The 26,659-nt window shown below is 39.2% G+C and overlaps 1 pseudogene; it reads left to right on the top strand.

The window, feature by feature from the left end:
• Positions 1 to 1,634: 1,634 nt before the first annotated feature.
• Positions 1,635 to 25,125, top strand: LOC148163877 (potassium channel, subfamily K, member 16-like; annotated as a pseudogene).
• Positions 25,126 to 26,659: the final 1,534 nt, after the last annotated feature.

The following is a 26,659-nucleotide window of genomic DNA, read 5'->3' as shown; positions in this document are numbered from 1 at the left end:
ACACCTCCACTGTTTCCCTGAGTGTTTGGGAGCCACACTCTAGGTTCAGACACTCAAGGGGCTGTCTCATTCCTAGTTCATAGCAACCAGGGATAAATTAGTAGAGGATTCCTATTTGGTTCTTTGGGATTTAAGAGAAGAAGAAAAGGGGCACCTGGATGGCTCAGTTGGTTAAGCGACTTCCTTCAGCTCAGGTCATGATCCCACAGTCCTGGGATTGAGTCCCGCATCGGGCTCCCTGCTCATCAGGGAGTCTTCTTCTCCCTCTCACCCTACCCCCTCTTGTGCTCTCTCTCTCTCTCTCTCTGTCTCAAATAAATAAAATAAAATCTTAAAAAAAAGAGAGAGAGAGAAGAAGAAAAGATCCACTCATATTTCTCACACACTAATTCCCAGAAACTTCTGGTCAAGACTCCATCTCCAAGTTTGTTCATTACCACATTTTCCATTCACTCAACAAACATTTTTTAAAAAAAATAAACACTAGAGGGAAGTCACCATAAAATGTGCCATGCAGATTCTTTCTGCCTGAAGACAATTATTACAAGTAGTCATAAAGTCATAAAAGCTATTTATGGAGAAGTTATCTTGTGTCAGGCAGTCTGCACAGGAACTCAAATCCAAAATGATAGTCCAGGGGGATGATGCTATCTACATTATAGATGAGAAAACAGAAATCTACTTTACAGATGAGAAAACAGAGAAGTTAGCTATCCAAGGTCACAAACTACATAGTGACTGAGCCAGGACTCAAACCCAGTGCCACCAAACTCCAAAGCCTGTGATTTTTGCAGTACTTCATATTGTCTCTGGATATTATAATCTAGAGGGGGAAATAAGAAGTTTGTCAGTAATACACATTATATGGAAATTATTCAGTTGTGTCCAAGAAGCATTTCTAAGTATGTGAAACCCTGCTAGGTGTTTGAAAGAGGTCTAACTTGAATAAGGTAAAGTCTATCTATACCTTCTGTGGGGGACTATGCATGAATACAGTACAAATAAATGCTGTAATTGAGATAACAGCAGAGAACCTTCTGTCTACTTAGGATCAGAGAGGGTATCACAGATGATGTCAGGTATCCAAATCTGGAAGGCTGAGGAGCATTTCAGCAAGTGGAGAAGGGTAGGAAGAGCATAGTTAAGGTGTGGAGGTCTGGCAGTGTTGAGCATGAGTCTGAAGGGACAGGAGTTGAAGCAGCAAGCAGTCTGAAGGAGTGAATATAAAGAGTTTCTCTGACCACAGGATGGGTGGTCATTGCCATGAAAGGGATCAGCAGGAGAATGATAGAACAAGAAGGGTGAGCTGAATGAGGTCACAGCAAAGATGTAGCAGGTGGGGGGAGTGTGGGTGTAGAATGTGAATCACAGGGTAGAGGAGCTGGGCACGGCCCATGGGAGGGACGTGTGTAGGCGACAGTGTGTAGAACTAGACATCCCCAAGGTTCCGGATGGAACTGGAGAGTGACAGGCTCATTTAGAGAGGCTCAAAATGTTCCTTCTCAGCCATCTAACTTACACTTTTGCATTGCAAAACTTTCAATCTAGCGGTACGATTACTTTAATTGCGTCACTAAAGTGGGGGCCTAGTCTTGGGTGGTGGGGATGGTGGGGAGCAGCCTTGCCTCGGTAGTATGACTGGCGAGGATACCCCCAAATGTTGGGGTGTTAATGAAAAGTTCAAAAGTTCAGAATCTTCCAGTGCAGCGTGTTATCCCAACAGATCAATGAAAGCCCACTTAGGAAACATGGCCAAATCAGACACATTTGTAAATGCTCTCCTACGTAATGGTTCCTGAAAGTATTCTTTTTCTTTTTTTAAATTGAGATATAACTGACATATAACATTGTTTTAGTTTTAGGTGTACACCAGAATTATTTGATTGCTCCTTCACAGTATTTTATTGAAGACAGGGAGACCTAAGGAAGACTCGGTTCAACTCAGATGTCTTCTGTTTTAGTCCCAGTATTTACTGTTAGTTTAAACATGAAAATAGAAAGTCATAAAAGCATATGATTATTCTGGTGGAAATGGAAAGGAAAAGAGCTACTTAGGTAAGACCATACTGTTTCACTGTTACTCTGAATTATTTACATGCAGTATGATTAAATTTATCATTTGACATTGGAAATGTATATTAATAACTGACTATGATATATTTAATTGTATAATATTGTATTAGGCTACATATTGGATATTCTAAGCATATGGACTTTAGCCATGCTTATTATTGTAATGAATTCTCATAGTTTTGAATATCACATACAAAATACACAATGTATTTAAAAATCCCACTGGAAGAGAAAGTTCACCCAAGGGGTGGGGGTCAGTGCCACTAAGGTTCTCCCTGTTCTTTAAAGTGGAAGATTCTGTGAAGAGGCAGATTCGAGTGGAGAGTGCTGTTCCTTCCAAGTAGAGAAGGCTGTCTCCAAGCCAGATCCCAGAGTCATAGGAAACACACGGATTTCCCCTTTCTTAATATTAGAATCTGATCTCATTCAGTTAAGAGTCTCCTTCATCTTGCCAGCAATCATGCTCTTCCTCTCTGCCTCCCGCTTGCAGAGCCAAGGGGTAGAGAAACCGGGATGCAGAGTAGATACTCCTCCTCATACCACTACTGCTAGTACAAACACCACCACTTCTTCAACCACTTGCTAAGATGTCTTCAGCATTTCCTATTTGCTAGGCCTCATTCTAAGGATTTAAATATATTAACTCATTTAATCTCTGTAACAACCCTCCGAAGTAATTACAGAGGAAGAATCTGAAACACAGCAACGATATGGAAGTGGCCTATATTCATACCACTAGTAACAGGGTAGAGGGTGAATGATCTGACTTAATCCAGTTTATCAGACAATTAAAGCATCAACATTGTACACTTGGGATGTACTTCAAAATGTAACTCCATAATGACATTTCCCCTAAGGAAATTGACTGAGTCATTTGACGAACTTTGACCCTGCAATATTTCCCAATCTCCCCAAATAGCACAATTCATCATTTTTTTTAAATTTTTAAAAAATTTTCTTTCTTTCTTTCTTTCTTTGTCAGAGAGAGAGCACAAGTTGGGAGAGCAGCAGGCAGAGGGAGAAGCAGGCTCCCCACTGAGCAAGGAGCCCAATGCGGGTCTCAGTCCCACGACCCTGGAATCATGACCTGAGTTGAAGGCAGCCACTTAACTGACTGAGCCACTCAGGTGTCCCCATTATTTTTTTTTTTTTAAGTAAAGAAGTTAAAGTCAGGAGCAAAGTGGAGTTATTTTTTGTTGTCATGACTATTTAGGATTGGTCTCTTTTGCATAGCTGTTTAAAGGTAGGTTCATAAATAAAAGTGAGTTCACATTCTGTATCTGAGAATTTTGTTTTGCTTTGCTGTATTGGGTTTCTTTTTAGAGGACATTGAAGTGATGTGAATTCTCTGACCCTCATTCCACTATATGAAGAGGAGACAAACACCAAAGTCCAGAAGGGCACGCTCTTGCTTGCCTACTATTGTACCTTGTGCTTGGGGCAATGATATTTCAAGCCTTCGAGAAAGACTTTGAGGTACAGTGGTGCCAATTGGCAGTTAATACAAAAATTGCTTTTCTGAAAAATTGTTCTAATCTGACTCAAGAAGATGTGGAACTCTTTGTGCAGATAAGAGATGAAGATATGGTTATTTTCAGATGCTCAGAGAAGGCTTTGAGTGGGAAATTCTGTGAAATAACTTCCTTCACTGAGACTACCAATAGTTTACCCGAACAGGAAACTTCATTTTAGCTCTAAGCCAGACAGGGAAGAGTGGGAATAAGAAATCATGCAGACTGGAAAGAAGAAGGAAGGCAGCAGATGATAAGAAGGTGGAAGGAGGTGAAAGTCAGAGAAGGAACAGATTACAACCCAATCACTACATGAGGATAAAAACTAAAAATATTCTGATTGAAATGATCCTTTTCATTATTTCAGATGAAGTGCAGACAGATGTTCTGAAAAGGAGATAAGAATTTGGCCAGGAAATCTGGCTTATTTCCCTTCCACTTTTTGCAGAGATTGTCATGCTCTAAATTCTGGACACGTTGTCCTTAAAATTTTCCCTATGCTACCTTTTGTGGTAGAGTAAATTTAATTTTAATGTAGGCATTCTGATTCCTCTTTTCCTTGAGCGTTTGTATAGTTTGTCTTTCCCAACTTTAATGTCATAAAGATGCTTTCTTCAACTTTCTTCTAAAAATTTTTAAAATTTTGTTTTACATTTAAATCTTTAATTTTTAATTAGATTATTAATCTGGATTGTGTGTGTATCTGTATATGTAAAGTAGAATCTAGCTTTACATATTTTTCTATATGAAGATCCCATTGCTCCAGAACAATTTATTAATTCATTATTTCTCATTAATTTTTAGTGTTATCTCTGTCATATGCCAGGTTCTCGTTTGTACATAAATTTGTTTCTGGGCTTTCAATTCTATTCCCTCCTGTTTGAATTACAATAGCCTTGCAATGAGTCCTGGAATAAATTTTCCTACTCTTTTGTATGAATTTCAAGATCAGATTGTCACATTCCATAATGTACTCTGCTAGGGGGTTTGATTGAGATTTCTTTGAATTTGGGGAGAATTATTATGTGATGATATTGAGTATTGTTAAACACAAAATGGAATCTCTTAGTATATAGGAATCATGTAATGCGTCATCTTTTGTGGCTGGCTTCTTCCACTTAGCATGATTTTGGTTTGGTTTCAGGGAAGGTTGGGGTTCTTTTTGGTAGTTGGCACATAATATTACATTAGTTTCACGTGTGTAGCATAGTGATTTGACAAGTTATACATTATGTTCACCACAAGGAGCTACCATCTGTGCCAATACATTGCTATCACAATATCATCGACTGTATTCCTCATGTTGTGCCTTTTATTCCTGTGGTTTATTTGTTCTGTAACTGGAATCCTGTATCTTCTGCTCCCCTTCACCCACTTTTCCCAAAACCCCATTCCTCTCCCCTCTGGCAACTATCAATTTATTCTCTGCATTCGTAGGTCTGATACTGCCTTTTGCTTGTTTTTTCTGTTTTTGTTTTTGTTTATATATTTCACTTATGAGTGAAATCATATGGTATTTGTCTTAGGCTGACTTATTTCACTTGGCATGATACCCTCTAGGTCCATCCATGTTGTCTCAAATGACACGATCCCATCCTTTTTATGGCTACATAATATTCGGTTATGTAGATAGATAGATAGATAGATAGATAGATAGATAGATAGATAGATAGATACCACATCTTCTTTGTCCATTTCTCTATTGATGGACACTTAGGTTACTTCCATATCTTGGCTATTGTAAATGATGCTCCAGGAAACATAGGGATGCGTGTATCTTTTCCAATTAGTGTTTAAGATTGCTTAAGATCTTCTGGACTCACCCTGATCTGCACATGCATGGATCTGACCCTAATTCACACATCAAAGACTTTGAGGATGGAACTAGTGGGTAGGCCTGAATCTAGATCTCAGACTGACCAGAGTGATGGACGTGTGGGACAGGTCCAAATGGTAGAGGCCATGAGAGCTGAACACATTCCACAGAATGTGAATTGGAACTTGCAGTCTGAATCTAAATAGGTAGATTACCTGCCAACGTGAAAATATCAACATTCTCCATAGGACTTGAATTAGACTCAGTCTCATAACATAGGATTGAAAATGTCAAGGATACAATCCAGAAGTACTGAGCATATGAAGAACCACAAAAACTGGTGATAAATCCTCTCAGGTTTTGTCTGAAAGAGTTTTTGTTTTGCCTTTTTTAAAAGGACATTTTCGTTGGATATATAGTTCTAGTCTGGCACTTTAAAAATGTTCCATAGTCTCCTGGGTTCCAGAAGTTTGGATAAAATCCACTGCTGTACCTTTAATGTTATTAATCTTTTCTTTTGCTGATAATCTCATCTAGTGAAATATTCCTTTTTGAATATTGTATTTTTCATTTCTAGAATTTCTATTTGATTACTTCTTAAATATTCCATTTCTCTCCTCATTATGTTAATGATTTATTTTTGAGTATATTTATTTTAGCCCTTTTAAGGTCCTTGTTTGCTAATTCCACCATTTTAATGGAACTATTATTTATGGGTTTGTTTCTCTTGAGTGATTTTTCTTTTGGTAATGGGTAACCTTCTCCTGCTTCTTTGTATGTCTACTAATTTTTAAAAATTAGATAATAGACATTGTGGATTGTTTTGAGGTGCTTGGTTTTATTATATTCCTTTAAATTCCTTAACTTTCTCTCACAGGCAATTAAGTAAGTTACTTAAACATTACTTTAATCCTTTCAAGATTTATCTTAGGCTTCTTTTAGGCTTAAAGTAGCCCTTTTTCTGGAGTGAATTTTGCTGCACTGCTCAGTCACTGCCTTTTGGGGTTCTCTCCTGAATGTCCTGAACATACAGTGAGGTCTGTTCACCCCAGCTGAGAAAGCTCAAACAGTTCCTAACCTGGTATGAATTCTAGGAATATTCCAGTTTACAGGCCACAGTAATTGTTTTTTCCCAATACATCAGTTAGCTGTTGCTGAGTAACAACATTAAGACAAACTTAGTAGCTTAAAACACATTTATTATCTGTCTCTGTAGGTCGGGGGTCTGAGCACAGCTTAGCTGGGTCCTCTGCAAGACTATAGTCAAGGTGCCAGACAGGGGTGTGGTCTCATCCGATGCTCAAATGAGGGAAAACCTGCTTACAAACTTATGTAGCTCTTAACTGCATTTAGTTCCTTCAGGCAGTCCTCCCCAGGACCCCAGTTTCACATTGGCTGTCTGCCAGGGCTACCACTAGGTCCTCCACATGGCCCTTTCATAGGCAGTTCACAGCATGGCAGCTTCCTTCCTCAAAGCCATTAAGGTAGAGAGAGACTAGCAAAATCAGCACACAGTCTCATATGATTTAATCACATAAGTGGAATCATGGCTGTCCTGCCACTTTGATATATTCTGTGTCACTAGAAATAAATCGCAGGTCCCACCCACTGTCAAAGGGAGGGGAATCCCTCAGGGCACGAACACCAGACCATGGGGGCCACTTTGAGAGTCTGTCTGCCATACTTGGGAAATTGCTTTTGACCAGCCTCACAAAGTTTCGTCCTTTTCATGTGCACAGTGTTTTTCAGCCAAAGATTCAGTGCAGACTTCTAGAACTCTTTCTCTGTGTAGCTTCCTCCTCTGTGAAACTCTGCCCACAAATTGTAGCCAAATTGAAGCTTTCTGTCAATCTAATTGCCTATACTTTGTAGATAATTTATCTTTTCTCTCTGGCATCAGAGACTTTCTCTGATTCTGTGAACTTCTCTTGATCTCTGCTATTTCACTGTTTTAATTCAACAGTCTAGATGTGACTTTTGTTTTTATTTCGCTTGGGGTTTGCCTCCTGAATCTTCATAGCCATTTCTCTTATCAACTCTGAGAAACTCATTAACTTTTTTTAAATGACGAATATGATTGGCTTATTATTTCTCTCCTCTGTCATCTCTTAACCCCTCTTTTTTATTCTCCACTATTTTGTCTTTTTTGCTATATTTTCAGTAATACAATAAGATATATCTTCCCTTATTTTCTTTTTGGCCCTGATGCGGGGCTCGATCCCAGGACTCTGGGATCATGACCTGAGCTGAAGGCAGCCGCTTAACTGACTGAACCACCCAGGCGCCCCCACAAATGATTTTTTATAACCCTCTGTCAGTCAGCTGAGGGGCCCCTGGGTGGCTCAAATGATTACCTCTCTGCCCCCCAAGAAGGGGTGTGGTCAAACCTCCCAGGTGCCACGGCTCCACAGGGCTAAGGGCAAGTCTCGAGAGAAGGAAGTCCTGCCTTACCAGTTGATACTTATGGCACGTGGGAATGAGTGTACCAGAAGGGTCAAAGGAATCTGGGTGAAGGCCTAAGCTCATAAACAGCAGCATGCATTTTAAAAATTAGTTGATTCCTAGAGTGAATGCTCTTCACTTTCTTGTTTAATTGCAAGAGTAGAATGTGCTACATAGAAAACCACAATTTTAAACAAGTGTAATCTCACAGTTCCACACACATTAACTATCAACCTTTTGTGATAGAAAGTTCTTCATCTATAAATGACAGTATTCAGTTTTAGACTGCTTTCTCGGAGCAATATTTCCTGAGTATCTTTCTAGTCATAAATACTTCATTATCCTGAAAGATATCACAATATTTCATTACACTGATATACCAGATTGCCCACCATCAGTCTCCTTTATTGCTGAACTTACACTGATTCCAATTTTTTTAAATTTGAAATACTGATACTGTGAAAAATCTTTTTTGTTTTCACTCACATTTCTTGATTAGTTTCTTAGGATGAAATAAGAGTTATTGGTTTTTTTGTTTGCTTGTTTTTTAATGTGTGCTATGTATGCTAGGGCTCTTAGAATACCAATGACTAAAAACTTGTCCTCAATGCCCAATGTCAAATGTGCAAATTATACCAAGTTGTCATATTTTGAGGGGCATTGCATTTATTTTTTTTTCTTTTATCAGGTTATGGGACAATTTTTCCTAGAACTGCTGGTGGACAGATGTTCTGTGTTGTCTTTGCTGCAACTGGAATCCCTCTAACTATCATATACTTTAAACGTATTGGTAAATTAATTTCTCTGCCATTTGAAAACCGTGGAAAGGGAATAAAGGAGGTAAGTTTTCTCTCCTTCCGCACAATCACACACACATCTGGTAGAGAAGTTTTGTTTTTAAAAAATATATATGATGTGGATTCATAACCTTAGATTGACCAGACACATGACACTTTATATTTACTGGATTCATGTTGAATGAAATTTGTAGAAGTAGAAAAAGCAAGTCACCCTGTGTTATAAAACGGAAGAGGGAAAATCCAGCATTCAAAAAACCATCTATTTCCCCTTAAGTGATTTTCCTCTAATCATTTAACTTATAAAATGAGCAGTAGTGAGGGGCCCCTGGGTGGCTCAGATGGTTAAGTCTCTGACTCTTGATTTCGACTCAGGTCATGATCTCAGTGTCTTGAGATCAAGCCCCATGTCGGGCTCTGGGCTGGGCATGGAGCTGCTTAAGATTCCTTCTCTCCTTCTCCCTCTGCCCCTCCCCACCTTCAAAAAAAAAAAAAAAAAAAGAAGAAGAAGAAAGATGAGCAGTGGTGAATTGGTATGACCTAAATGTTCTCAAAGTCATTCAGTCAACTCCTTTATTTTACAGAAGAGGAAAACATTTCATAAAGGCTTAATGACTTACCCAAGATTACCCAAAGAATTAGTGGAAGTGCAGACTCCTACCCCAGAGATGCAAAGCTTTGTCCACATACCAAGTTGAATCATTTGTGGTCTACTAATTAGCACAAGTTTTACTCTTTCTAAAAAATTAGAATACAGTTGTTTATTTGAAAATTGAATAATTTATTATCTAATTGCTAAGTTACAGACATTCTTCAAGAAGCTAATTAACCCTTGAACAACACCTGTTTGAACTGCATAGGTCCACCTATACATTTTTTTTTTTTTTTAATTCCCTAGGGTCTTATTTCCCTTGCTTGTGAAAGCTTTATTGTTTCCATTTGGCCCACGGCTTAGGAGAGGGCTCCAGGTTGGTTAAAAAGCTGCCTAGTGGCTGCAGGGAGAGACTCAGACAGAAGTTCCGATGCCAGGAGGATGCCAGAGGGTCTCCTGAAGGGTTGCTGGGCCCTGGAGGCTCCCAGTCATGTGGAAGGGTGAGCCTTTCCAAGAGATCCTCGCCCAGCCCAGCCTGGGGGCCGGCCAGCCTGCGGAGGTGAGTCAGGTGGTGCCCATCTTCTTGATGAGTTTCACCTTCTCACCCAGGAAGTGGGTTTCCAGGAAGTCACAGAGATGGGGGTCCGCGGGGGCAGAAGCCAGGGCATGAAGCTCCAAAAGGGCCTGGTTCAGGTTCATCTCCAGGACCTTGGCGGCTTCCATGGCATCTGGGGTTTTGCCCCCCTTGTCCTGGGCCAGCTACTGCGGTCCTGGGACAGGGCGTGGCGGCCGCGCTGGTTTTGCGTCAAGAGAGGCGTGGCGCCCTCGTGTGTCTCCTCAGCCAACTCACAGAAGAAGCGGCCCACGCCCTCCAGAGTCACATCGTCACCGTGGAAATGGAGCCCAGAGAGAGGTACGTGTGGGAGGCCGGCAGATGCGTGTTGACCAGGCGGCTGGCGGTGGTGGCCTCCACCTGGGTGGAGTAATTCTGACGAATCTGGGGCCTCATGGTTGATCGGCAATAAGAAGCTAAGCCCAGAAAACGGTGTTGCTAGTCCTGTAAGCACAGGGTGGCTGAGAAGATGGTTCTGAAGATTGTGACTGGAAAAGCGGTTGCGGGGTGGTGCGAGGCTGGAAGAGGGGCGTCCCCGGGTCTGTTCTGCCCAAACATCGTTGAAGCAAGAGGCAGTCTGAGGGACCCCTGGGTGCACTGCCTACATGGGGATTGTTTTCAGTACAGTACTGTAAATGCATTTTCTCTTCCCTATGATTTTCTTCATAACAGTTTCTCTTCTCTAAATACTTTATTGTAAGAGTACAGTATATAATGCATATAACATACAAATTATGTGTTAATTGACTGTTATCAGTAAGGCCTCTGCTCAACAGTAGGCTATTAGTAGTTAAGTTTGCAGGGGGAGTCAAAGGTTATATGGATTTCCCACTGCATGTGGTCAGCGCCTGTAACCCCCACCTTGTTCAAGGGTCAACTGTATTTTTATTTTCTATAAAGGAACATAAGGGATCCTCTTCAGAGAGCCTAGGGGGAGTAGGTAGGCAAGGTGAGAATCCCGTTAATTGTTGATGTAATCAAAGTCCTTACTCTGGGGGGAGCCCCTCAGAATGTGGGGTGTCACTTTCTTTGATACTTCTTTGTCTTCTTTTTGAAGGTCTATGATTACTATAGGATTAGAGTTTAGACTAGTGGTCACAAGCTTGGTTGCACAATAGAATCACCTGTGAGCTTTAAAGAAATTCTGATGCCTAGCTTCCACTTCAGGCCAGTTTGATTTCAATTTTTGAAGGTGGCATCCTCAATGGTTTTTAAAGCTCCCCAAGTGATTTCAACGTGCAACAAGGTTGAGAACCATGGATCTAGACCAGTGGTTCTCAACTGGAGTGATTTTTTTCCTTCCAAAGGGACATTTGGCAATGTCTGGAAGCATATTAGATTCTCACAGCTCAGGAGAAGAGTGCTACTGGCAGGAGGAGAGTGCTATCTCTACCAAAGGGTAGAGGCTGAGGATGCTCCTAAACGTAAGACAGGCCCTCACAACAAAGAATTATTGGGTCCAAAATGTCATTAGTATCAAGGTTGAGAAACTCTGATCCAGATGACTCGTTCTAATAGTATGGTCCCAGGAATAGCAGCATCAATGTTATCTGGGAATTGTTAGGAATACAGACACTTGGCCCCCATCCAAGAGTACAAAATCAGGAACTCTGGGGATGAGGCCCATCAGTCTGTTTTAACAAGCCCTGCAGGTGATAAAGATGTACACAGAAGTTTAAGAAACTCTGACCTAAAGCCTAATTAATCCTTCAGCAAGATTAAAACTTTAAAAATATCTGCCTTTTGGGTGCCTGGGTGGCTCAGTTGGTTGGGCGGCTGCCTTCAGCTCAGGTCATGATCCTGGAGTCCTGGGATCGAGTCCCGCATCGGGCTCCCTGCTCGGCGGGAAGCCTGCTTCTCCCTCTGACCTTTCCCCCCCATGTACTTTCTCTCTCTCTCATTCTCTCTCTCTCAAATAAATAAATAAAATCTTAAAAAAAAATAAAAACGTCTGCCTTTCAAAAGAAACTGTTAAAACAATGGAAAGACTACAGACTAGGAGAAAATATTTGCAAATTATATACCTAGTAGAAGGACGTGCATCTAGAATATTTAAGATCTCTTAAAACTCAATAAGAAAATAGCTCAGTATTTTTAAATGGGGAGAAAGGTTTAAGCACAAATTTTACCAGTAAAAATATATACAAGACAAACAAGCACATTAAAAAAAATGCTAAGTATCAGTCATTAGGAAAATGCAAGGTAATACCACACTGAGATACCAACACACACCTAACAGTTCAAAGTAAAAAGATTGACCACACCAAGTGTTGGCAAGGATATGGAGGAAATGGAACTCTCATACACTGTTGGTGAGAACATAAAATGGTACAATCACCTTGAGAAACAAGGCAATTTCTTAAAAAAATTAAATGTACATCTACTTTGGCAATTTCTTAAAAAATTAAATGTACATCTACTTTGTCTTCTAGTCATTTCATTACTAGGTATTTACTTAAAAGAAATGAAAGCGTATGTCCTTACAAAGACTAATACATAAATATTCATTGAAGCCTTATTTGTTATAGCTTAAAACTGGAAACAACCCAAATGTCCATTAACAAGGGAATGAATAAACAACTGTTATACACACACACACACACACACACACACACACACACACATTGGAATACTACTTATCAATAAAAGGGACGAACTATTAATAACACTTCACAACATGGATAAATCTCAAAATTTATTCTTACTGAAAGAAGCCAGATCAAAAAAAAAAAAAAGACTACAATACCATATGATAGATTTACAGAAAATTCTAGGAAATGTAAACTAATGTACAGTGACAGAAGGCAGACCTGTGAGTCTCTCAGGTCAGAGGGAGGGATAGGATTGTGGAGAGCTGGGGAGGATGGACCATCAAGGGGCATGAGGAGACTTTAGTGTTGTGGGATAAATTCATGATCTTAATTGTGAATGTGGTTTCACAGGTAGATACATATGTCAAAACTTATGAAACCATCCAAAGTTCATTTTGTCAGTTATACCTGTTTTTAAAAGGAGGAGGGGAAGCTTAAAATGTGCGTCAAGTTAGAAAATGGGAAAGCTAGATTAAAGTGTGTAGAGATTCACATATGATGACTTTTTCGTCTCAGGACCCCTTTCCATTCTTAAAAATTATCAAGAACCCTAAAGGGCTTTTGTTGATGAACTATTCTTTAGGGAAAAACATAATACCTCAGTAAGCCTCAGAAGTGCTTTAAGCACACTTTCTCATTTTCTCCAGAATATTAAATTAATATTCAGAAAAAAATAATTGATTTTACAGAATATTAAAAATTCATGTACCCAAGGCTCAAAATTTAATAAAATTTTTAAACTAACATTAAGACATTCTTAAGTGAAGCTGGCTTTTTTTTTTTTTTAAACTGCATATGCCTGGTGTTCAGGAATATCGGGACTGCTAGTGCTGCTGGTGTCAGCAGGTTTCCCACCACCTGCCACTAGCCGTGCAAATGTCAACATAGCAAAAAGGCAAATTATGTCTTAGGATTATTCTGAACATGGTTTTGATCTTGCAGTTGTGCAGAAAGGTGTAGGGGCTCCTGGAAATTGCAGACCACACTTTAAGAACCACTGCCATGAAGAAATGCAAGGAAGTGATTCCTCTTTAAGTCCGTACAGTGGTTACTTTTGGGAGAATGGAAGGATGGAGCCCATGAATGGGATTCTGACTCGTATTAACACCTTATCATAAATCACTAAGCTAAAAAAGTTCATTATATATCCTTCCAGAATTTTCCCTATGTATACAGAAACATATGTATACAGGATTTTTTCCAAGCTCTATTGAGATATAATTGACATATAACATTATATAAGTTTAAGGTGAGTATCAATCTCTACGGTACTGTACTGTAAAAAATCCACATATAAGTGGACCCTGTGCAGTTCAAACCTATGTCATTCAAGGATCAACTGTATTTTTCTGTCTGACTTATTTCACTTAGCATAATGCCCTCAAAGTCCACCCATGTTTTTGCAAATTTTAGTATTTACTTCTTTCTCACAGCTGAATAATAATTCATTGTGTGTGTGTCTGTGTATGGGTGTGGGTTTGTGCATCTTTATCCATTCATCTATCACTGGACACTTAGGTTGTTTCCATGTCTTGGCTATTGTGAATAATGCTGCAGTGAACATGGTAGTATAGCTATCTCTTTGAGATGGTTTTAATTCCCTTTGGACATATACCCAGAAGTGGGATTGCTGGATCATGGGGTGGCTATTTGTGACTTTGTGAGGAACCTCCATACTGTTTTCCAGAGTGGCTGCATCAGTTTGCATTCCTACCAACAGCGTGTGAGGGCTCTTTTTTCTTTCCAAATCCTCACCAGCATTTGTTTTCTTTCGTCTTTTTTTTACTTTTTAAATTCCTTATCTTATAAATTGCAGATTTCTATGCCTTTGGGTTTGGTTCCCAGGAAATTACTATGGTCCTTTAGTGGTGTCATGTTCCTTTGATTTTTCACGTTCTTTGAAGTTTTGCAAAAATAGCAGTTATCTCCTCCTGCTAACTGCCTTCAGGATAGGAATACTTTCCGTCAGCCCTGCTGGGGATGCTGAGGCTATCTCGGACCTTGTAGATGTGTACCTGTTCATGCTTTTGGCTCCCTCTGTGGCAGAATTCTTAAGCTAGTATGCCTTCTCTGGAGCTTCAGAGAACATCTGAGGCCGAGTGCTGACAGCCTCTCTTCTGTTTTTCCAAAGCTGACACTAAGGCTCAAATTTGTGGTCTCTCTCTGGCCCACATATTTGGCTGACTTTCTGCTCGTGTTCAGTAGCCAGCCTACTTATGCTGCCATCAGAAGTGTACACAGGGAGCTGGCCATAGGGGAGGGAGAATGTGTGGGTGAGACACAGAGCCCTGGGGATGCCCATGGGCCAGTTGGCATTCCCACTGGTCAGGGGTGGGCTTCTTGATGGACTCTATGACATAGTCACCCCCAAGAGCTCTCCCAGCCTCCTCCCACCCCACCCTCCCCCAGTCACGTAGCTCACAATTCAGTACGCCGAAGGAGGTGAGAGAAGGGAGCCCCTTTGGCAGCATCCCACACAGCTAGAGAGACTGAGTGTTCACTCCCACGCTTTCTCTTTCTCCCACAGGTAAACATAGGTTGAGAAAGATCTTTTTTGACCCTGAGCTGGCCCACCCTGGAGTAGGAGTGATGCGGGCAAAGTCAAATTGTTCCTCTTACCAACTCAAATGTGTCCAAATTTGCTTTGTTTTGTTTTTTTCTCCAGTGGAATGCTGGAACTTTTCCTCTGGACACCTAGATGTCCACAAAATTTCTCTCAACAGTGAGTGATTGTCTAAGTCAGTGTTCTTTAGAGGGCACAGCAGCCAAGAGTGATTGGAGATGGTTCATAGGCCACTGTGGGGTCCATAGCCGGGACCAACGCTTGTCTGCCTATTACCTGACGCACAGGTGCGCAAGATGCCCCCCGCGTCCCTTGGCATCTGGGGCTGGATCCCACAGCTCCCTCAAGGGCACTTTTATCCATGGATGGATGCCAAATTTTTGTTCTTGGGGTAAGAGGAACAAAAGTAAGGGATATCTTATGCTGCCATGATGCTGATGTCACTCCCTACACAGGATTCTTTTATTTATTTATTTTTTTAAGATTTTGTTTATTTGACAGAGAGAGACACAGCGAGAGAGGGAACACAAGCAGGGGGAGTGGGAGAGGGAGAAGCAGGCTTCCCGCTGAGCAGGGAGCCCGATGCGGGGCTCGATCCCAGGACCCTGGGATCATGACCTGAGCTGAAAGCAGATGCCGCCTAACGAATGAGCCACACAGGCGCCCCCACAGGTTTCTTTTAAAAAAAATTACCTCTTTAACTTCAAAATTATTATAGATACCTCTCTGTGATGATATTTTAAAGAGCTACCTAATTAAGTCTAATGACTTAATTGTATTCCTTTATTTTTTCATAATTTACTTATATTTAAATTATTAAAGTGTATCCACAATTATATCATGTTAAATTATACTTATATTAATAATTTAAACTATTCACAAACCTTTTCAATCTATTTTGCCCATTCACAAACTTTTATTCATTTTTATTTTATTTTTTTTTGCATTCACAAACCTTTTTTCTTTTTTTTTTTTAGTTTATTTATTTATTTATTTATTTGAGAGAGAGACAACAAGCAAGAGAAAGAGCATGAGCGGTGGGGAGGGGCAGAAGTAGAGGGAGAAGCGGACTCCCTGCTGAGCAGGGAGCCAACTCGGGGCTCCGTCCCAGGACCCTGGGATCACGACCTGAGCTGAAGGCAGACACTTAACCGACTGAGCCATCCAAGTGCACCCTATTCACAAACTTTTAAACAGAACTTTAATAGTGATTAAAATGGGCTATCATGATAATGAAACATTTTAAAAAGAAAAAAACTATATATATTCCAGATAACTTCTAAACATTTTATCATTTTTAGACATCTAGCCAAACTTCAATGTTATTATGGGTACATGTGAATTTTCATCTTTAACATTTAACAGTTAATTGTTTTCATGGCTGGTTATATGTTACTATACAAAGAAGTTTTATTTTTAAATGAGGGGCCAGAAATTTTGTTGTATACATTTTGTGTACTACATCATCTCCAGTTATAATAATTGTCTGGCATACAGAATACTACTTTATTCATTGTAAAAGTTAAATATGTAAAAAATGATTTATGTAATCTTGTTTCATAAGTGGAGAGACAAGGAGGCAGTGAGATCAGGAAACTAAGTCTACAATATTTTAAATATTTGGGACCAAGTGATTAGTCCTCAGCAGATAATTACAGGAAATATTTTCTTTTGGGAAAATATTATAATATCTGAATAGTTTTTTTAAGTCACATACATGAATAAATATTTGTAGATTTATAGTATGTAGTTTAGTTTTACAATATTAACATTTGGTCCTCAAGACAACCCCATTTGTGGTGGGGAAGCTATTCCTGTCTAAAACAATAGAAACAAACCATGATAGGGTTGAGATTTCTAACATCAGAACCTGAATCTAACTCCCCTGTTTCTCTCCATACTACTACTCTGTACAGTAGACTGTTCAGGATGTTCAGATACAGCAGTAGTTGAAATGAAATGAATAGAATGAAAAAGTGCTATGTGAATTGTGTTGAGCTTAGGGCAAGATATATAATAAAAAATTTAGATAAAATAAGTAGGCCTGCAAGATCTTGTTCATTTTTGCTAAAACCAACACTCCATGATGCTTTATATAACTTTGAAGTATTTGGGCCAAATGGATGTCGTCCTGTGGTGACTCAGGATGGATCATAAAAAGAACTTTAGTCAAACTTACATGGCTTCTTTGCTGTCCTTTCCCCCGGGCCCACATTCATGTATAACTCTGAGGAGAAGGAAAGAACAGCAAGTTCAGACAGATGCCTGTTAGCAAAGTGCAAGCACCAAAAGAAGAGTGTTTGCCTCAATACTAAGTGGAGACTAAGACTTCTCAAGGCAATGTAGCCTCCAACTTGATACAGATCTTTCAGCCGGTGGGAGAAAAGAGTATTAGTCAACTAGGACCGCCATAACACAATACCCCAGACTTGGTGGTTTAAACAAGAGAAACTTATCTGCTCACATTCTGGAGGCTTGAAGTCCAAGAGTGAGGGGCAGACAGATTTGGTTTCTCGTCAGGCCTCTCTCCTTGTCTTGCCAATGACTGAACTCATGTTGCCTCTCCACAAGGTTGTCTCCTGTGCATGTCAGCCCCTGGTGTCTCTCCTAACCTGCTGCTATGAGGAAACCACTCAGATTAGATTAGGGCTCACTCTACTGGCCTCCTTTTAACTTCGTTCTGGCTTTAAAGGCCCTATCTTCAAATTCAATCACATTCTGAGATACCAGGGGTTAGGGCTTCAACGTGAATTTTGAGAAGATACAATTGATCCCATAAAAGAGTTCAAAGAAAGGAAAACTTTGAGGAGGTAGAAACACTATACATACCAAGCAAGCCCTTGGTCCTGGAATGTTCCCTACCTCGACTCGATGGTAGGGAAGAAGTCAAATGGGAAGCCCTTGGCCTCACTACAAGCCAGCTTTGCTCAGACACTTTTGTTTCTTCTGTCAACCCAGCGGACGTGAAGACACAAGGTGTGATCAGCCACGGTTGCTGATGTGCCTCTCAGGGAAATCAGCATATGGCTTCAAGGACCTCTTCACCAACCTTTCTCTCTCCTCCCACAAATCCACTCAGTGACAAATGGTCAGATCCTCACCTCAAACCCTCACTGGTGTGGTCTTCAGAAGCTTTGGAAAACGGATTAAGATGGCCCATAATCAATGACAAGACTATATCACAACAGGGCCAAATCCTACTCATTCTATTCCCACTCTCAAAGCTCTGCAATCTTACCCATCCACATTCCTTATAATAACTATAAGCCTTATAATAACTATACCAGATATTATCAGAATTCACATAAGACATTCCCAGCCATTTTAAATGCTCAACATTCTGTCTGAATGTGATTTAATTTAGTAAAACAAGAACATTCTCATTAAGCTCACAGAGAAATGAAGGCTTCAACACTCCTTGATTCCACAGAGAAATAAAATTCACAAAATGTATTCCAAATGTCTGCTGCTCTTTTTTCCTAATTTTTCTCTGTTCCATCCAGGAGAGCTTTGGGGGGGCTTCCCAGTCAGGACTCCCCCAACAGTGGTTGATTCCAAAACCAAGTTCCTCATGTATCCGCCCTTTCTAGTGTTCAGAATAATCTACAGGTAGATTAGAATATTGTACTGCCACAAAAGAAAGTACAGTACGTATCAGGATCTAATGTGACCACTATAACTAATTATAATCAAAACATAAATCTTCTTATGCAATAGTATTTTTTTAAAAATCAGTCCTGTCATTGTGGTACTTAGAATTCAGTCCCTGGTGTTATGACTCAAATTATATGTAAATATAAGCAAATGATATTTAAATATGTAAATAAAAAACAAATTTTCTAAATGTTTATTTATCAAAGCTTGGTGAAGGCCTAAAATATGTCTTTTTTTTCCTTTTTTGCCCTGCATTTCATATAATGCTGGCTGGCAGTAAGGGCGAAAGATGCTGGATAAATGATGACTCCCTGCTCATGCTCTCTCTCTCTCTGTATCTCTGTGTCTGAAATGAATAAATTAAAAAAAAATCTATAATAAATGAGTCTAGACTTGAATCATGTTAAAAAGAAACTGATAAATAAGAAATTAAATTACAAGATGAATGTCTTGATTTTGTTTGTAAACGTAATATAGTTTGTTCTGTGGGACTCTCAAACAGTAAATGATATATTCAGTGATGCCAATTAGTGCCCTGATCTTCTAGCTGACAGTTGTCTAACTTACCTTATAATGCCAGCACACAGGAGGGTGGAGGGCTTAGTCCAGATCAGGTGTCCCGGGCTAGGTTGGGGGTATGTGGGCAAAACCCAGAGCGATGGAGACCTGTAGTCAGATACCTAGGCAAGAACAGTCTTAGAAGGAAGGGGTTCATGTTAAAGTGTCACATGGAAATTAATTTTAAATCATGGTCTAGACGCAGAGAATAGGAAAGAACAGAAGAGAAGACATGAGATGACAGAACAAAAGATGATGGGAGGTAGACTGGTAGAGCCTGGAGAAACTCCCAGGGGCAGAATTACTCAAAGGAATGATCCCTGGATAATAAGGGCCCCAAGCCTTTGAGCAATGAAGGAGTAAATAAGAACTCTTAAGTTAGTGGAGCAAACAACAGTTTTTTAATGCTGCTGGTTTATGATGTACCTGCTAACATTTTATCTCTTTTTCTAATATAGTCTAGAAAAGTATTTATCTTTGGAAGAAGTTATTTTTCATTGTAATTGGATCACTTTTATTTCTGGTATTACCACCATTTGTTTTCATGGCGTTAGAGATTTGGACTTACATTGAAGGAATTTATTTTTCATTCACCACCATAACTGCAACTGGTTTCAGAGACTATACAATAGTGAGTCTTAATAATCTTGAAATAAGATTAGCTATCACAGCAACAGGTTGAAAAATAAAGGATCAAATGGAAATTTTAACAGATTTCTTTGAGAGATAAGATGAAGGTCAAGCCCTTTTAAATAAATCTCCATTGTATGAACAAACTCACCCTGTCCTCCCTCTCTCCTCCACAGTGATCACTGACTGTGGGAAGAAGATGCAGAGTACTTCCTCTTAAACTAAATGTCTCTGCTTGATCACGTACGATGAACAAAAGGCACATATAATCAAAACACTTATACCATGTACGTTATATAACTTTTCCAGAAAGTATTTCAAATTCCTTCCTAAAATAAAGGTGGGAAAAGGAGAAGGTTAGAGCCATACAGACACTAAATGTTTTCACAAATATCTGAGTCAGATTAAAATAGCCCATTAGTCATTTTGGATCTAGATTTCTAAATGGGCAGTTATTTTCTTTCTTTTTTTTTAAATTAACATATAATATATAATGTATTATTTGTTTCAGGGGTACAGGTCTGTGATTCATCAGTCGTACACAATTCACAGTGCTCACCATAGCCCATACCCTCCCCAGTGTCCATCACCCAGCCACCCCATCCCTCCCACCCCCCTCCACCCCAGCAACCCTCAGTTTGTTTCCTGAGATTAAGAGATTCTTATGGTTTGTCTCCCTGTCTGGTTTCATTTTGTTTCATTTTTCCCTCCCTTCCCCTATGATCCTCTGTCTTGTTTCTCAAATTCCTCATATCAGTGAGATCATATGATACTTGTCTTTCTCTGATTGACTTATTTCACTTAACATAATACCCTCTAGTTCCATCCATGTCGTTGCAAATGGCAAGATTTTTTTGATGGCTGTATAATATTCCATTGTATATGTATACCACATCTTCTTTATCCATTCATCTGTTGATGGACATCTGGGCTCTTTCCATAGTTTGGCTATTGTGGACACTGCTGCTATAAACATCGGGGTGCACGTACCCCTTCGGATCACTACATTTGTATCTTTGGGGTAAATACCCACTAGAGCAATTGCTGGGTTGTACGGTAGCTCTATTTTCAACTTTCTGAGGAGCCTCCATACTGTTTTCCAGAGTGGTTGCACCAGCTTGCATTCCCACCAACAGTGCAGGAGGGTTCCCCTTTCTCCGCATCCTCGCCAACATCTGTCATTTCCTGACTTGTTAATTTTAGCCATTCTGACTGGTGTGAGGTGGTATCTCATTGAGGTTTTGATTTGTATTTCCCTGATAATGGGCAGTTATTTTGTTCAGCACTTTGAAGATGCCGTTTCAGGGGTGCGTGGGTGGCTCAGTCATTAAGCATCTGCCTTCAGCTCAGGTCATGATTCCAGGGTCCTGGGATCGAGTCCCACATCGGGCTCCCTGCTCAGTGGGAAGCCTGCTTCTCCCTCTCTCACTCCTCCTGCTTGTGTTCCCTCTCTCGCTGTGTCTCTCTCTGTCAAATAAATAAAATCTTAAAAAAGATTGTTGAATTGAGGAATTGATATTTTTCATCTGTTTTGAAAAATTCTCAACTACTATCTGTTTGAATATCGAGTATTCCTTGTTTTCTATTTCTGGGACTCCAATTACATGAATATAAGACCTCCTCACTGGGTTTCACATGTTCTAATGTATTTTCTGTATTTTCCTTTGTCTTCTCAGGATATTTTTTGTTAACCTGTCTTCTAGTTTACTAATTCTAACTTCTATATGTAATGTGCTTTTAAATCCATTTAATGAGTTCTTAACATAATATTTTTTTAGTTCTAAAATGTCCTTTTATCGTCCCACCCTTTTTGGTAGATTTGAATTCTCTGGTGAAATTCTTCATCTTTTCATCTATTTTTCCATATTCTCTTATATTTAATAAAACATAATCATAGTCTATAGTTCTTATCTACTGATTTCAATATCTGGAACACTTATAGGTCTATTTTATGGTCTTTTTTCTTCTGATTTTTGGCCATATGGTTCTGTTTCTTAGCATGCCCAGTAATTTTTGTTGGATGCTGAGCATTGTGTATTTTAGAAATTATAGCTGCTTCAGTAATGCTATCTTCCTCCAGAGAGGTTTTACTGTTTTCTCTGTTAGACATATGGAGTTATAGAAGTGTGGGGAGGATAACTGAACACCTTCATTCAGTCAAAGAATGATCTGAGACCAGATTGCAGGTTTGGTAAGATTTGGTCTCCTTTTGGTTTCTCCTTGTTCCCAAATTGTAGTTATTCATGACCTTCAAAGGAAAGCCTGGTACATTCACAAGGTCACTCCCTTAGGTTGATCTTGAAGCCAATTTTTTGTTTCCTGGTACTTGCATATACTGGAAATTCTGTTCTGCTTTTAAAGGATTTTGGCTTTTTAGCCTTCAACTTCATGCAGCTTCAAAATGTGGCAATATATTGGAGGGGAAAACAAGACTGTAGGTTCTAAACCCTTCAGATCGGCAACTTTGTCAGTGTAGCCATGTAGGACTACCAAAAGTTCTGCTGATCTCTCTGTTCCTCAGTAATATTCTTCTACTCAGATAAAGCCCACATCCATAGCCTCTTGCTTGTGCCCAGAATCTGCACAAGAGCCAAGGATAAAAGCAGTTACAGATTTTCTGCCTTATTTTCCCTACCTGGTATCTTAATCCTCTAGTCTTCATTGCTTTAGCAACTCTCTAGGTGCCTTTAAAGATATGATTTTTAAAAATGTATCTGATTTTTCTAGTTCTCAGCTGGAGCATTGTTCCATCACTAGCTACTCCATCCTACCCAGAATGGAAGTGTCCCTATAATATTTCTTTTTAATCTATATAAGACTAAAAATTAAGTCATGAATATTTAGCATCTAGATTGATGATTTTATAAAAATAAACATATTTTGAGAATACACACCTAAAACTCTAAGAACTATTTTTAACTATCACTCAGAAAAGTCTCTGTTACATTTTTCCCAGAGCAGAGATAGTTGGTACTTCCTTGGCATTCAGATAGAAATTTTCTCCTAATTTTATTCTAGAACTTCTCATCTTATATTGTATAGCTTACTACTCATCTTTTTTTCTAATCACATTCTCTTATCAGTAAAAAGAATGATAATTTAAAAGATGAAGACATTTGCAAAGACATGAAAGTTTCCCATGTTCATTGAAGAAAATTAAGAAAGCACAGCTAGGTATAATTGCTAGTTTTTAGTTTACAGCCTGGCTACAGCCATTTGGGTTCTGGGTTGTTCTCCAGGGGCCAGCTTCTCTTTGCCAGCCCCTGCCTTCACTCAGTGAAATCTGGTTTGCTTCAGGTAGATTCCCTGCGTTCTCCTGCCCTGCTTCCAGGCTTCAGTGCACAACCTCTCTTGCACTTGGAAAACCCACAGTGGAAATCACTCTACAGGAAAGCAAGCAACCATGCATATCTCCCCTCCTAGGAAGGGCTTGTCACTTTCTAAAATTTAGCTCATTTAAGACTTTTTTCCCCCATGTCCTCAGCTATCTGAGTTTATTTAAGTAAAACTATAATCTTGTAACTTATCTAGTTTTTTGTTGTTGTTGTCATTGTTAGATTAGCTGGGGATGATAATCTCTTGTGTTTTTTTTTCTACGTACTAAGGCAGAAATTCCTTATACTTGGTTTTTAGTTAGCAAAATATGCACTCGGATTATGTCAGATTATGGACTCTCAGTTTTAGGTATATTTTGCTTTTATTAGTATATGTCTGCTCATGTACACCCACCCATGTGATTTGGGAGGCAGTATTTGGAAGAAGCCGCATCAGAGACAGTTAACCAAATATCATTTTAAGTCAAAAGTGTGTGTAGCCTTCCAATTATACTTATTCAATTTGCTCTCTGATAATTACACTGCATTAATCTTAGCTGGTGGATTTATGAAATTACAGATAAATATTGAATAACTTAATGTCTGATAATTTAAAATATTTCCTGTTATGTCATGCTCTGATAAGCACAGTTAAACTGTATTCTTGTGATAAATCACAATGTTTATTGTGTTATGTGTCACTGGTTACTTCTCTTTGCCTTCATAACTCATGCTCTTTCAACTGCACCTCTTCATACATGTATATTGCAATTGTGAAAAATAAATGATAGACCTGAAGGGAATGTAAAAGTTCTAATATTGAAGTATTAGAATGATTGTATTATGAGTGATTTTCTTTTCCTTCTTCAAAGAGTTCCCCAAGATTTCTAATGATGAAGGCAATGGGGTGCCTGGGTGGCTCAGTCAGTTAAGTGTCTGCCTTTGGCTCAGGTCATGATTCTGGGGTCCTGGGATTGAGGCCTGCATCAGGCTCCCCACAGAGCAGATAGCCTGCTTCTCCCTCTGCCAATCTCTCTCTGTCTCTCATGAATAAATAAATAAAATCTTTGAAAGAATGATGAAGGCAATGAATTTATAGAATTTTAAACTCAGAAATACAGATAAGTAGCACAATGAAATGAAGTATATTTTTGTTAACAAAATCTGAATCCCATTTTAAATGATTTTGATATATATTTATCTTTTCTTTCCCTCATTTTAAAGGTTTCCTAGCAGTAGCAAAGGTAAATAAATTACTCATTGTAAAATATTATACTTATTATGGTATTTAGAAGGATACTTTTCAAAGGGAAAGAGAATTTTTACCCCCTAGATGTACTCTAAAAATGAATAGAATCTGAATATGTGTAATTTATATTCTTTCCTTGAAATCAGTGATAATTTTAGATATGCTTTATATTAACTTGTTCTCAGGATCAGATCCTAAAAGGAGGCATTTTTCTAGGTAGTAATGAATAGAAAGAAAATACTATGGAGAAAAGTCACCATCTGGGTTGCCTCTTATCTTTAGTTTCAAATCCTCTAACAGAGAATAAGGACATCACTTATTCAATCTTTTTTTTAATTTTTTATTGTTATGTTAATCACCATATATTACATCATTTGTTTTGGTGTAGTGTTCCATGATTCATTGTTTGTTCATAACACCCAGTGCTCCATGCAGAATGTGCCCTCTTTAATACCCATCACCAGGCTAACCCATCCCCCTACCCTCCTCCCCTCTAGAAACCTCAGTTTGTTTTTCAGAGTCCATCATCTCTCCTGGTTCGTCTCACTTATTCAATCTTATTATTAATTTGGAATCTCCATGGTCTTGCCTGGATTGCACATCTATTTAACTTAATAACCAACTTTTTTCAAGAAATGGAATCGAAGCTACATAAAGACACATCTGAAATAGAAGTTGGAGAAGAAAAAAGAAACCCAGTGCTAGATAACAATGTTCAGTAGGTTTCCTCCACCCAAACTGCAAAGGGTTTCTATAGAGCATGTCCGAAAGTGTCAGAACAGGAAGGAGGAGAAGAAAAACAACCAGCTATTTCTCCTAAACCTCTTGTGTGCATTATATTTCCATGTTGAAATTTATTCATTTATTTTAATTTTGTGTTGTCATTAAGAAAAATACTTTAAGAATATAATGCAAATCTCAACTTTACTTGTCAACTTTCCCCATATCAGCCTCACCCTACATTTGGACTCACACTGGCATTTATATACGATAGAAGCTCATTCTGAAAGCTGTGCTCGCAATTCTTTTCCCATCATGTATTTTAATAAAGGTAGAAATACTTACAAAACTGTATAGAGCTATTTTCATTGGGATCTGTTTCTTTACACATTATTTCTAGTCATCAATCCATTGTTTCTTAAAATTTTTTGTGTTTTTTAAAGCCCTATCAAACAAAAAAGTATATTAACCCCAAAAGTATGGCTTGAGAGATTTATTTCAGAAGGTATGATCCATAAATTATAGCATTATCCTTTTTGGGAAAGTGAGGAAATTTTGTCTTCAACACTATGAAATATTGTTCACTGTGTTCTTTTTTAAAAACCAAGGTGTGAATTCTCTCTCTATAGACACAGGTATGGGTATGGACATAGACAAAGGCATGTTTGTGTCTGCAGTTCCTGGATAAATGTGAGAGCCAGAGAGCTTTTCTGTAGCTTACGAAAAGACCTTTATCTCTTGCAGTGGAAGGTTATAGCTGAACAAGAAGCTGAAAACCTAGTTCTTAGAGTCACAGTGCTCTAGAGACCTTTGAATACTCAGTCGAAGCAGATCTATTATGCAAAAGCTAGGGCCCTAGTGTGCATCCTGAAGCTTGGGACAGGGAAATCTGCTGACTCTACATCCTTTACCCCGGACCCCCTGTGCTAGCTGAGGTGATTCACCTTTCCTTGATAAGAGAGGCCTGCTGTGCTGGAAAAAGCTGCAGGAGCCTCTCCCTGACAAGCTGTCAGATGTTCCCCTCAGAAGCAACCCCCACCTCCTTTCCTGTCTGCCAGGTCAACATCTAGAGTTAAATCTCTGCATCAACTTCCAGGGGACATTATGGTCTGATAAGGAAGGAAAGATACTATACAACAAAGAATTGCAAGAATTCATTGACCTGTACCTGGGATTTGATTTGTAATGTTCCATGACCAAGGTGTACAAGATGTAATGCAAGAATCTTGTCATGCAATAATCATAGGTTTAGGGGCACTTGCTCATGACATTTAACCCTGTATTAGGCTGGGTTTTCCAGAGAAGCAAAACCAATCTTTATATAAAAATTGTTAAACAGGGAGCCCATTAGACTGAGGTGATGTCTAATGCCTTGGCGGCCTAAGTAAGCAAACCAAGACCTAAGCTTCAAGGTTAAGAAATCAAAACCTGAGGAAAACCAATTATAAACAGCTAATGAGACCTTCCCAAATAAGGCAGCTGCCTAAGATACAGCCAATCAAATAATTTCCTTGCTTTGCTTCTGGGTCTTTTCTC

Source organism: Eumetopias jubatus, unplaced genomic scaffold, assembly GCF_037043125.1.
Source record: "Eumetopias jubatus isolate StellerSeaLion01/CBP00866 unplaced genomic scaffold, mEumJub1_p1.0 scaffold_7, whole genome shotgun sequence".
Lineage (NCBI taxonomy): Eukaryota > Metazoa > Chordata > Mammalia > Carnivora > Otariidae > Eumetopias > Eumetopias jubatus.
Note: the sequence above shows the minus strand (reverse complement) of the source record. Positions and strands in the feature narration are given on the sequence as shown.